The 12784-nt window shown below is 44.7% G+C and overlaps 1 protein-coding gene across 1 annotated transcript in view; it reads left to right on the top strand.

Annotated features, from left to right (window-relative positions):
- The window catches only part of CPNE3 (copine 3), a 1265161-nt gene that overhangs the window by 227327 nt on the left and 1025050 nt on the right, over positions 1-12784 (top strand). The gene's annotated exons all lie outside the window — the stretch shown is intronic.

The following is a 12784-nucleotide window of genomic DNA, read 5'->3' as shown; positions in this document are numbered from 1 at the left end:
TGTTACTTCTGGAGCATGAAGTATTAAGAGACCCTCCATGGTGTCCATAGGCACTCCTTGAAATAATTCCTCAATTATAGACAAAGGCATCAAAGCAGCACTAGGTTATATTTCTGCCTTGTCAGCCCTCCAGCACTACTCACGTGTCTTACAGTGCTCTCCTTCAGATTTTTTGTAATACCTAGCCAACAGAAGTTCTGCATATGCCTTCTTTTCATATGCTGTATGCCCATATGGCCTGAAAAGTGAATATTGCGAGCTCTGGTTAGAAGTGCATGCTGGGAGGCAGTTGGTACTACCAGCTGCTGTATCACCTCTCCCTCTACTCCACCTTGAAGAAGTCCATTCTCTGTACAGTAACCCTTAGTCATAGTATATGCATTCCCCTGCCCTTGAGCATCAGGAATCTCCTAGGCTTGAGATCATGAGTCTTTTACAGCTCTTTCTTTGTGACAGTCCCTGTCTTTCTCAACAAAGAAAGTCTGATATTTTCTGACAGTAATGCCTCAGATTGAGGCTCATGTCTACCACTTTACTGTCCTCTTGAAGTAACCATTCCAAGGAAGGCCCAATACCTTTAATCAGATATGGCTCAAATTGAGGCTTACTGCTACTAACCCCCCCCCAAGTAGCCATTTCATCAGCCTTGGTTGAAGGTGTTGGCACTGTCCTGGTCTCCCCACTGCTGCCTTTCCCACATACTTGCCTCAATGCCTGGCATTTCGGATAAGGAACTGTATTCTCAAAATCATTTCCTATTTAAACATCTGCTAAGTTATCATTGTACACTGCCACTTGCTTTTTCCCTTGCCTCCCTTCCGAGTCCAAGTAAATTCTGGCCAGTGGTACTTGAAAAGGTGTTTACTCCTAAGAACCTAATGAAGTGAATTGACCCAGAAAATATCACTGTCTTTTAACCACTGCAGGCTTAACATTAGATTTGATGTTGTCAGTTTCATTCATTCCTCAACTGTTGGGTTCTGACCTGACCTTCAGATCACTTTTTCCAGCTTGTGGAACACTGTAGCTCTTGAGCTCCTGCCGTACCTGTAATACACTAGTCCCACTACCATACCTCAGTTCTTGTTTGCCATGTTCATGTATGAATGTAGTTGCAGTTAGCTGTTGAGTTACAACTTGCTTTTCATGAGTAAAAGTAGAATTTATATGTATAATCTTCCCTTTTTGATTTACATCCTCTCTTGCCCTTATTGCACTCTTTAGTGTATTTTTCTCAGTACATTGCTTGTATTTTCACCTTTTCTCTTCCTTTAAGTTACCATTGTAGGTAATACTTGCTTTCCCTTTTTTCCTTTTCATAACTATTTAAAAGTTTAAAAAAAAAATTCTCTCCCTTTCTCTATCTTGTCTGTTACTATTTACACCTGTAGATATGTCTGGGAAACTTTCTGGTTTTAAAAAATGTGAGGCCTGCAGCCATAAGATTCCACTGTCAGATGCACACAAGTTGTATGTTTATTGCTTATGCTCAGCCCATTTGAACTCTGCATGTGATATATGTATGGCTTTTAATCCAAGGGTCCTCATAGACTGTAAAAATAAGTAACTTTTAAGAGGATTAATGCTTTTGACATCCTTTGATGCAGTCTCTGCGGCTCAACCCCCAAAGAAAGGTGACAAAAAAGAGGCCAAAATGCATCCATGTGACCCTTCATGTTCTTCTGCTCTGAGCTTGAAACCATGTCTGAAAATATCCAAACCGTTGGATCCGATTCAATCATATATGAAGACCAAACCCTCCGATCTGACTTCTTCGGATCCAAAATCTATAACGTTGGATCCAACCCCCTCGAATAAACACAAGAAGACATTACCTTGGATCTGGTCTCCACCGACTCTGGATCCAATATCTTCCCGTCTCCCAACTCCTTTCTTGGAAAGACGTCATCACTCTAGAACTTCTTCCATTGCTTCCTCTTCTCGGTCCTCCAGACATCTGACCAAAGTAGATGTGCATAGGATGATCAGAAAATTGTCTCATAGGATCATAGGACGTTACTAGGCCAATGGACATGGAGCTCTTACAAGCCTAGCCAAGAGTTTATCCCCCCCCCAAAAAAAACTCTTGAGGCAAATTCAAATGGGGGTTCTCCCGGCTCCTACCCATCGAGTTTTGAGACCTTCATTAATACTGCCCCTCATATTTTGTCTCCTTCTCAGATCTGATGTTTGGTTTTTGAGTAGTTGGATCTGAAATTCCCGGATCCTTCCATATTGGATCCGAAGATCCTTGTATCTTCCACATTGATACCATCTCTGAGTGGACCGGCTCTGAGCACATCAGAGCTGAATAACTTTCAGAGATGAAGTGTCAGTGCCGGATCCAAGGTGTTGGAGTCGATTCTGAGATTATTGGAGCTGTCTCTACCCCTTGGAGCCTTGGCCTTTGACAGCTCAGCTCCAGCCCCTGCTTCAAGTGGTTTGCCTTCAGGTTGGAAGGAGCTGATGGTGCGGAGCGTTTCTTCTCAGAGGTGTTAGTTTCTTTCTGTCCAAGGCATTCTGTTTTCAAGGTAGTTGAGAGAGTCTTCTTTGCTCCAAGAGAAAGGATGCATTCACCCTCTTTGGCTCCTACTTCCTAGAACCAGTTGTCTTTGCATCTTGAGCCTCAACTTCCTGCCCCATAGGGACAGCCAGCTCAAAGTCTCCAGGTTACCCCTCCGCGTATATTGATATCTTTTTTACTTCTCAGGAACATCCTGCTGAAGAAGTCCCTAGGAAGAGAAGGTGCAAAAGGAGACACTTAGACTCTCCTTAAGAGTCTGTCATGGAGGATACTGATTTTGATGAGGGGGAAGGGTCCTCAAGATCACCACTTGATGACATCTCCTTTGGAGGTATATTAGAGAACCTGAAGCAAAGGGATGGTTGGTCATCCGACAACACTTCCCAAGAGGAATCAGTATTCCTTGAAGTCTTTTAGGCTGGCCCATTTACCTAATGGGTAACTCTGCCTGCCAATGAGCTCATTGATTTGATCTTTCAATGGGCATGGAAAGAACTTGATTCCATTGAGCCCATCCCCAAAAGACCAGACAAGTTTCTGGCACTACCCAAGGATAGGGAATTTTGGAGCAAAGGAGTACCAGTTGATGCCATGGTCGTAGTAGTGGCTGCAAAAAAGGAATTTGCATAACAAAGTTCTTGTTTTCATCCCTCTAACATGGAGTATAGAACGCTGGACAGATTCAGGAAGCGTGTTTATTCTTCTGTGACTTTTGCACTTCAGTTGCTGAATTATTTGGCACACACCAACAGACTCCAGAGGGATTTGATTAATGAACTCACCAAATCCCTCTCTGGGACCATTACTTTTGCGACAGATAGGTCAATTGCCTCACAGTTGGCTAACCTACAGTCCATTTCAAATTCGTCCTTGATGCTCATTTCACATGCAGCTGAAGGTACCTCAGTGATTGTGGGTTCAGGCATTTCCATTAGGAGGCATGCTTATATGCGCCTGTGTGATTTCGCAGATCCCTTCAAGTCTTCCTGCGTCAATGCACCCTTTGACGGTAGTTCTTTATTTGGCCCCAAGGTTAAAGACACAGTTTCCAAGTATGTGCAGGATGATAATACCCTGTCTGCTGTGAGCATATGTTTTTCGCCTCCTCAAAGTACGTTTTCTAGGAGTCAGTGAGGTGGTCAAAAAATGTGGTCAGTAAGTCCCAGGGTCCCTTCCTAGATCCACGTGGAGCTAGTTCCTCCAGGTGCAGGGAAGACACCACCTACGTGGCAGAGGAGGCCTACAAGACTAAGGGTCCAGAGACACTTTCTTTGACAGATCCTAGCAGTACTCCTGAAAGGAGGTCTGATTATCCACCTCTGGAGGCAGTCAGGGATCATTTATCCCTGCACCAGAGGGCCTGGCTAGAGATTACAATAGATTCAGGAATGCAGAGGATTATTTCTCGAGGTTGTATAATAGCTTTTTCCCCTACCCCCCCCCCCCACAGAAAACAAAGTTCCCAGTGTTCCACCCAATCAGAGAAAAGCAGCAACACTAGAAATGAAAAAGCTGCTACAAAAAAGAAGTCTGGAACTTACTCAAGATTCTCTAGTGCCAAAATAAACAGAGAACTGGAGACCAGTTTTGGATCTTAGCTTTCTGAACAAGTCAGTTTAGTACAAGTTCCGGATGGTCACAGGTTCGGGCCAGTCTGCCTTTCCTGCACAAGGACGACTGGATGGGCTGGGATAGATCTTCAGGATGCATGCTATCATTTAAAAATGAACAGACTGTCTAGAAGATACTTCAGCTTCTTGCTGGGAGCCAGTCGTTACCAATTCGGAACTCTGCCCTTTGGTCTCACCACACCCTCCAAGGTGTTCACCAAATGCATGGCAGGGGAGGCATCTCACATGAGACTGCAAAGATTCCAGGTGTTTCTTTACTTGGATGACTGCCATATAACTGCTCAGACCAGGCATTATCTGACCAAAGCATGAGATTATGTACTCCATTTATGCTCTCAGCTGGGAATTACTATCAATCACAGAAACCCTCAGCTAGAACCAACACAAATATTAGAGTTTATTGGAGTTTTGTCTGACAGAGTGTCCCTGACAGCCTCCCTCCCTTTACCAAGGGCACAAACCATACAATTCCAGGTCAAAAAGATCATTCAGAATTCCTCTCTTTCAGCTTGATTGATCCTTCAAGCATTGGGGTCAATGTCTGCTGCAGTAGTTTTAGTTCCGTTAGCAAGATACCACATGAGAATTCTTCATTGGACCCTAGCTACTTAGTGGTCTATTTTTCATCAAACCTTATCCACCCATAATGCAAGGTTACTTTCTCACATTCCCTCAGCCCAAGGCCATAGTTTATACAAACTCTTCCTGGATCGGGTGAGGACACTTCATGGGAAAGACAGTTCAAGGCACATGGTGCCCCGAAGAGTCCAATTGTATCAGACTCAGCACAGCTCCTCGTGGTGTACTGCAGAGTTCTACAAGCAGCAAAGAGCGAAAGAGAGACTTTAAAAGATTATAAGTATATTTTTTCTGCCTTCCTACCTGTGACTGTATATTCTCGCCGAAAAGGGAGTTTTCTAACTATCGGAAATCTGTAAAGCATTGTTTTCTGCATTTTTGTGTTTGCACTTCAAAAGTCGTTTTTTTTTTGCCTTGTTTAATTGTTGTAGGCTGCACACTCAAGTGCGCTAGCCGATTTAAAGCATTTACAGAGTTCTTCTGCCTAGTTTCTGTTGTACTGTAAAAATAAAAATAAAAAAAACAAAAAAAAAATCCTTGTTTCCTGCCTGTTCTGAACTAGAGTAATCCAGTTTTGAGATCTTGCTGAATTCTAGGCTGTGTTATAGTTCCTGTGTTGCCCATATCTTTACTTGGATAGGAGGAAACTTCTCTGTTCACCAGTGAGAGTGGGGAGCTTTGCGCAGCCTATCTGTCCCTAAAGGAGTGGTCTCAGCCCAGTAACTAGTAGCTTATTGACCGTTTTGGGCCATTTCCTATCTCTTTCAAACTCCCTGCCTTAAAACCCACTTTAGCGTGGTTTTGCGCTTGTATCAGACTCAGCACAGCTCCTCGTGGTGTCCTGCAAAATTCTACAAGCAGCAGAGAGTGAAAGAGAGACTTTAAAAGACTATAAGTGTATTTTTTCTGCCTTCCTACCTGCGACTGTATATTCTCGCCCAAAAGTGAGTTTTCTAACTAACTGAGATCTGTAAAGCATTGTTTTCTGCATTTTTGTGTTTGCACTTCAAAAGTCATTTTTTTGCCCTGTTTAATTGTTGGAGGCTACACACTCAAGTGCGCTAACCAATTTAAAGCATTTACAGTGTTCTTCTGCCTAGTTTCTGTTGTATTGTAAAAAAAAAGGAAGAAAAAACAAAAAAATATCCTTGTTTCCCGCCTTTTCTGAACTAGAGTAGTCCAGTTTTCAGATCTTGCTGAATTCTAGGCTGTGTTGTAGTTCCTGTGTTGCCCATATCCTTACTTGGATAGGAGGAAGCTTCTCTGTTCACCAGTGAGAGTGGGGAGCTTTGAGCAGCCTATCTGTCCCTAGAGGAGTGGTCTCAGCCCAGCAACTAGTAGCTTATTGGCCGTTTTAGGCCATTTCCTATCTCTTTCAAACTACCTGCCATAAAACCCGCTTTAGCGTGGTTTTGCGCTTGTATCAGACTCAGCACAGCTCCTTGTGGTGTCCTGCAGAGTTCTACAAACAGCAGAGAGCGAAAGAGAGACTTTAAAAGATTATAAGTATATTTTTTCTGCCTTCCTACCTGCGACTGTATATTCTCGCTGAAAAGCGAGTTTTCTAACTATCTGAGATCTGTAAAGCATTGTTTTCTGCATTTTTGTGTTTGCACTTCAAAATTCATTTTTTTGCCTTGTTTAATTGTTGTAGGCTACGCACTCAAGTGTGCTGGCCAATTTAAAGCATTTACAGTGTTCTTCTGCCTAGTTTCTGTTGTATTGTAAAAAAAGAAAGAAAAAAAAAAAACAAAAAAAAAATCCATGTTTTCCGCCTTTTCTGAATTAGAGTAGTCCAGTTTTTAGATCTTGCTGAATTCTAGGCTGTGTTATAGTTCCTGTTTTGCCCATATCCTTACTTGGATAGGAGGAAGCTTCTCTATTCATCAGTGAGAGTGGGGAGCTTTGAGCAGCCTATCTGTCCCTAGAAGAGTGGTCTCAGCCCAGTAACTAGTAGCTTATTGGCCGTTTTGGACCATTTCCTATCTCTTTCAAACTCCCTTCCTTAAAACCCGCTTTAGCCCCGTTTTGCGAGATTTTGCGCATTGTGCGGCATCGCACAATGTCGCGCAGTGCTGTTTAAGCTGTTTTAAACTATTCCCAGCTCCACAAAGTCTGCTCTTCAATTTTTCCCTTAGAACTAGTCAAACTCACAAAATAAGCACTCACCCTTCATTCTACAGCCTAGCACTTGATCAAATTTCTCAGTAAGCACTAAATAAGTCTAGCACTATGCCCCTTATACTATCCAGAAGTACAAGGCTCCCTATTCGTCCATTCCGGGCAATCAATAAATCAACCCTCTCCTCCTTCCAACAAACACAAATATATGTGAGAGATGCAACTATACAGCCAAACTGGAGGCCGGGCTCTGTCAACCCAAGACTGGCACAGTCAGTCAGGAGGAGAAGGAAACCACTCGCACCACACAACCAGTCTCACATAGACAAATCGCACCAGCAAACAATACACATAAACTCACAAAAACATACTCTGAGGCTCCAAATAAAAATCTGCCAAAGCAGCAGAGACCCCCAAAGCAGACATCCAAGCTTCCGCTACCCCACAACAACTTTCACGTATCACATACTTCACAAAGTCAGTGTGCCACGCAGTCGCAGCCCCCAAGGCTAAATAACACACGTAATACACTAGTAAATGGAGACTGTATTGTCAGGCAAACGGACGTCCCACTCACCAGACAGAACAAGGAGAAGATGACTGTAAGCTGCCTGTCAGGTGCCAGGATCCGCCACATAACACAAGCACTCAGGTCACATCACAGCAGTTACAAATATGACTCTGTCATTGTCCATGTTGGTCTGAATGACCTGAGACGTACCTCCCTGGACTACATGAAAAGAGACATAGAGGAGCTCTCTGATCATGTAGCCCAGGCCGGTATGACCCTGACCCTGAGTAGCATCTTGCCCTCACCAAGAATGATACCACAATATAAAGACAAAATGATCAATTTTTACAATTGGCTAAGCTGTTGGTGTGATTCAAAGAGGATCCAGTGTCTTTCAGCCTGGGATGACATGCTCGACAAGCCACGATGCTTCGCCAGAGACGGCTTGCACCTGTCACCCTTAGGCTTTCGAATACTGGCTAAGGCCCTTGCCACCCCCATAGTGCCTTTTTTAGGCAAGGCTCAAAAGACAAACCCACCTCCATAGACAATACCAGAGACAAAAAACTAAGGGTAATGCTACTCAACACCAGAAGTCTAAACCTCAAGATGCACGCACTCGAGGTACTCCTCAGTATGGAGAAAATCAATATCTATGCAGTAACAGAAACCTGGTTCAAGGCTCCAGAGAGTACCCCAGCACTACCAGGATTCAACTAATACCATTCTTTTCGGCCTAAGAACTCAGACAGAAATACTAAAGGAGGGGGAGTATCCATTTTCATCAAGGATATCCACACCTCCAGGTTAGTGGCACTGCACGAGGCAGCGGAAACCATCCATGTGCAACTAACAGTAGGTAAAGCTGCTTTTCAGTTTGTAGCCTGCTACAGATCACCCACTTTGTCTCAGGACCCCCACTTGGCATTCCTGAGAACATTGGAGAATATGAAGGTCTCACCAAACACCATGATATTGGGGGATTTTAACTACCCAAACATTGACTGGGAAAACTACTCAAGTCCCAACTCTTTTGCCCAGCGGTTTCTGGAGTTTATAAATTCAAATGCCATGGAACAACTGGTCACCAGTCCCACAAGAGAGGACAACATATTGGACTTGGTCATCACCAACATGGGGGCTAAATGTTCCACACCAGAGGTAAACCCCTCATTGGTAAAATCAGACCATAAACTAATCACAGTGGACATCCACATCCAGACCCCATCCCCAGCCAAGGAAACCACTGTGAAAAATTTCTCAAAAGCAAACTTCACACTTCTCAAAACCGAGGTGGAAAGTTTCATAGCTCCCGAGCAAATGGAAAATGTTACTCAAACAGCAGAATCCTTTACAAATGCACTCTGTGAGCACCTATAAGAATGCATGGATCGTGCCATCCCAAGTAAAACCAAGACTCACTCCTCCAAAAACAGGAGACCAGTCTGGTGGACCCCGGCCATAAATAAGCTATACAACAGAAGCAGGAAACTGTTACATGATAAGGCAAAATCCCAAAAAGGGAAGGCATCCCTGATCAGTACTAGCAAGAAACTTTGATCCCTCATAAAATCATCAAAGGCTAGCTTTGAAAGAAAAATCGCCAAAGACTTTTAAAGATAATCACAAGGCGTTTTTTAGCTACGTCAAGAATCTGGGTGGCAACTTTCAGATATGCTCTGAGCTGGTGCAAAATGGCACAAAATACACTGAACCCACTGACATTGCCAACATCCTGGCGGACAGGTTCATTGCAAATTTTACCCCCCAAAAAGGCCAGTGTCTATCCCAGAAGGATGCAGTCCCCCAGACATCACAGACACACAGGTGAAAGCAGCCCTCTCGTAAGTAAAAAACACAGCATCAGTGGGACCGGATGGTATCCCGGGCTGCATCTTACACGAGTTCCAAAATGAACTAAACCCACACATAAATTCACTGTTCCAACTCAGCCTTACCCCAGGTTATGTACCCAAAGAATGGCGTACAGCAATAGTGATCCCGCTCCACAAAGGTGGCGCCACAGCGGATCCCGGGAACTATCGCCCTGTAAGCCTGACTAGTATAGTCTGCAAGGCTATGGAGCGCATCATCATGGATCTCATAAACAAAGACATTGGGAACCTCCAAACACTGGACCCTACCCAATTTGGCTTTGTTAAAGGCAGATATTTCCTCTTAAACCTAGTTGACTTCTTCGAAACAGTTACCAAAGCCATAGATGAGGGGAGAGGTAGTCCACACAGCCTACCTGGACCTCGCAAAGGCCTTCAACACAATACCCCACTCTGGCATCATAAATAAGCTTACCAGCTTAAAATATTAACCCATATGTCACAAGATGGGTTGCAAACTGGCTCATGGATAGAACTCACATGGTCAGAGTCGCGAGTGCCATGTCCGACTCTAAACCGGTTACAAGTGGTGTCCCACAGGGCTCAGTCCTGAGACCCCTCTTGTTCAGTATATACTTCTCTGAGGTACAGGCAAACAAGGGAGGACTGTGGCTTACGAAGTTCGGAGATGATTGCAATCTGGGAGCCATAATCGACTCTCCTGCTGACACAAGCATCCTCCAGAAGGGCCTTACGGAGACGAATACCTGGTGTCAGAACCATGGCCTCAAGCTAAATGCCAAAAAGTGCATAGTCATCCCCTTTGGGAAAAACAAAGTGCCCACAGACTACCACATAGGAGGTAATCCATTTCGTACAGAAGAAGTAATTAGGGATCTGGGGACCCAAGTAGATAGTAACCTCTCCTTTGACAATCACATTGCCAAAGTGGTTAGAAAAACCTTCTATATAGCTCACCTAATCACAAAAGGGTTCACAGCTAGATCAAGAGAGGTCATTGTGCCCCTCTACTCATCGCTCATCAGGCCCATAATTGAATACAATGCCCCATTTGGGATGTACCTTACCCGACACCTGCAACAGCTGGAGAGACCTCAAAAATACCTCACCAAGAGGATCGTGGGCCTCAAACAGAGGCCCTATGCAGCTCGACTAAAGGAACTCCAGCTCTACTCAGTTGCTTACCGCCTTCTCAGAGGCGATCTCTGCCTGACGTTCAAGGCCATGTCTAACCCGGAATTGTTGGACATGCTCCACCTCAAGAAAACCAAATCCATTAAAGCTACACGCTCCAGGGATTTAAACCTTAGCACAACAATAAACAGGACATAGGTTCATAGGTTCATAGGTTCATACTAGGCTATCTGCCCTAGGGCATTTATAAGCCTAGCCAGAGTGTGTTTGGCTTTCGCCACCCATTTTAAATTAATTTTGCTATGCCCTTTTTCTAGGTTAGTATACTGTGCCTCTGTCTAACAGTGCCACAGAAGTGATACCCGGGCTAAACCTACAATCTCCCATCCACTCATCAAGATTCCTCTTGAAGAGAGTCAATGAGGGACTCTGCCTAACCTGGACTGGGATTTTATTCCAGAGTGAAGGGAGCCTCTGGGTTATGAATCTGTCCCTCCAGCATGTCCTATTTATTTCAGTGCTGAGGTTCAAGTCTCTCAAGCGCGTAGCTCGATGGGATTTGGATTTCCTGAGGTGCAGCATGTCCATTAATTCCGGGTTGGACATGGCTTTATACGTCAGGCACAGATCGCCTCTGAGCAGGCGGTATGCCACTGAGTAGAGCTGGAGTTTCTTTAACCGGGCAGCATATGGCATCTGTTTGAGCCCTTTGATCCTCTTGGTGAGGCACTTTTGGGGTCTTTCCAGTTGCTGCAGGTGTCTGGTAAGGTACATCCCAAAAGGGGCATTGTACTCAATTATAGGCCTGATGAGGGATGAGTAAAGAGGCACGATAACCTCCCCTGATCTAGATGTGAATCCCTTCATGATTGGGTGGGCTATATAAAATGTTTTTCTAACCACTTTGGCCACGTGATTGTCAAATGAGAGATTGCTATTAACATGGGTCCCCAGGTCCCTAATTACTTCTTCTGTACTTAATGGATTACCACCTATGTGGTAATTTGTGGGCACTTTGTTTTTGCCAAAGGGGATGACTATACACTTTTTGGCGTTTAGCTTGAGGCCATGGCTCTGGCACCAGTTGTCTGTTTTTATGAGGCCCTTTTGGAGGATGCTTGTGTCGGCTGGGGAGTCGATTATGATGCCCAGTTTGCAGTCATCTGCGAACTTGGTCAGCCACAGTCCTTCCGTGTTGGCCTGTACCTCTGAGAAGTATATACCGAACAAGAGAGGTCCCAGGACTGAGCCTTGTGGGATGCCACTTGTAACTGGTTTGGAGTCTGACATAGCTCCAGCAATTTTAACCATGTGGGTTCTGTCCTTGAGCCAGTTTGCAACCCATCTAGTGACATAGGGGTTTATAGTTAAGCTGGTGAGCTTATCTATAATGCCCAAGTGGGGTATGGTATCGAAGGCTTTTGCGAGGTCCAGGTAGGCTGTGTGGACCACCTTCCCCTCGTCAATGGCCTTGGTGACTGTTTCAAAGAAATCAGCTAGGTTTAAGAGGCAGGATCTGCCCTTAACAAAGCTGAACTGGGTAGGATCCAGTGTCGGTAGGTCCTCAATATCTTTATTTATGAGGTCCATGATGATCCTTTCCATAGCTTTGCAGACCAAGCTAGTCAGGCTTATGGGGCGATAGTTTCCAGGATCCGTTGAGGCACCACCTTTGTGGAGAGGGACCACTGTTGCTGTACACCACTCTTTGGGTACATATCCTGTAGTAAGGCTGAGATTGAACAATAGTTTTATGTTTGGGTTTAGCTCTTCTTGGAGTTCATGTAGGACGCAGCCCGGGACACCGTCTTGTCCTATTGATGCTGTGTTTTTTGCTTTGGAGAGGGCATCTCTTACCTGAGCATCTGAGATGTCAGGGGGGCAGCACTCTGCTGGGATAGATATTTGCCCTTTTGGTGGGGGGGGGGGGGTTTGCCCTGAACTTGTCAGCTAGGATGTTGGCAATGTCTGTGGGTTCGGTGTATTTTTTGTCATTTTGGACTAATTCTGAGCATATCTGGGAATTCCCACCCAGGTTCCTAACATAACTAAAGAAAGCCTTGTGATTATCCATGCTGGAGGGATAGATTCATATCCCAAAGGCTTCCCCTCGCACTGGAATAGAATCCCAGTCCATGTTAGGCAGAGCCCCTTGCTGACCCTCTTCAAGAGAAATCTTGATGAGTGGATGGGAAATCGTAAATTTACTCCTGGGATCACTTCTATGGCCCTGCTAGACAGAGGACCAGGAATCTAGTCTAAAAGGGAGGCGAAAGCCAACAAATTCTGGCTAGGCTTATAAATGCCCTAGGGCAGATAGCCTAGTACCTACATATGAACCTGTGAACCTATGAACACATATCAGTGTCCTAGAAATGACAGGAGTCCACCTAGCATTGCAGGCCTTCCAAGATACTCTCCCCTTTGG

The sequence above is a fragment of the Protopterus annectens genome, chromosome 3.part0 (assembly GCF_019279795.1).
Source record: "Protopterus annectens isolate FY-2018-M chromosome 3.part0, PAN1.0, whole genome shotgun sequence".
Classification (NCBI taxonomy): domain Eukaryota; kingdom Metazoa; phylum Chordata; order Ceratodontiformes; family Protopteridae; genus Protopterus; species Protopterus annectens.
The sequence above is the reverse complement of the archived record's forward strand: the minus strand, read 5'-3'. Positions and strand labels throughout refer to the sequence as shown.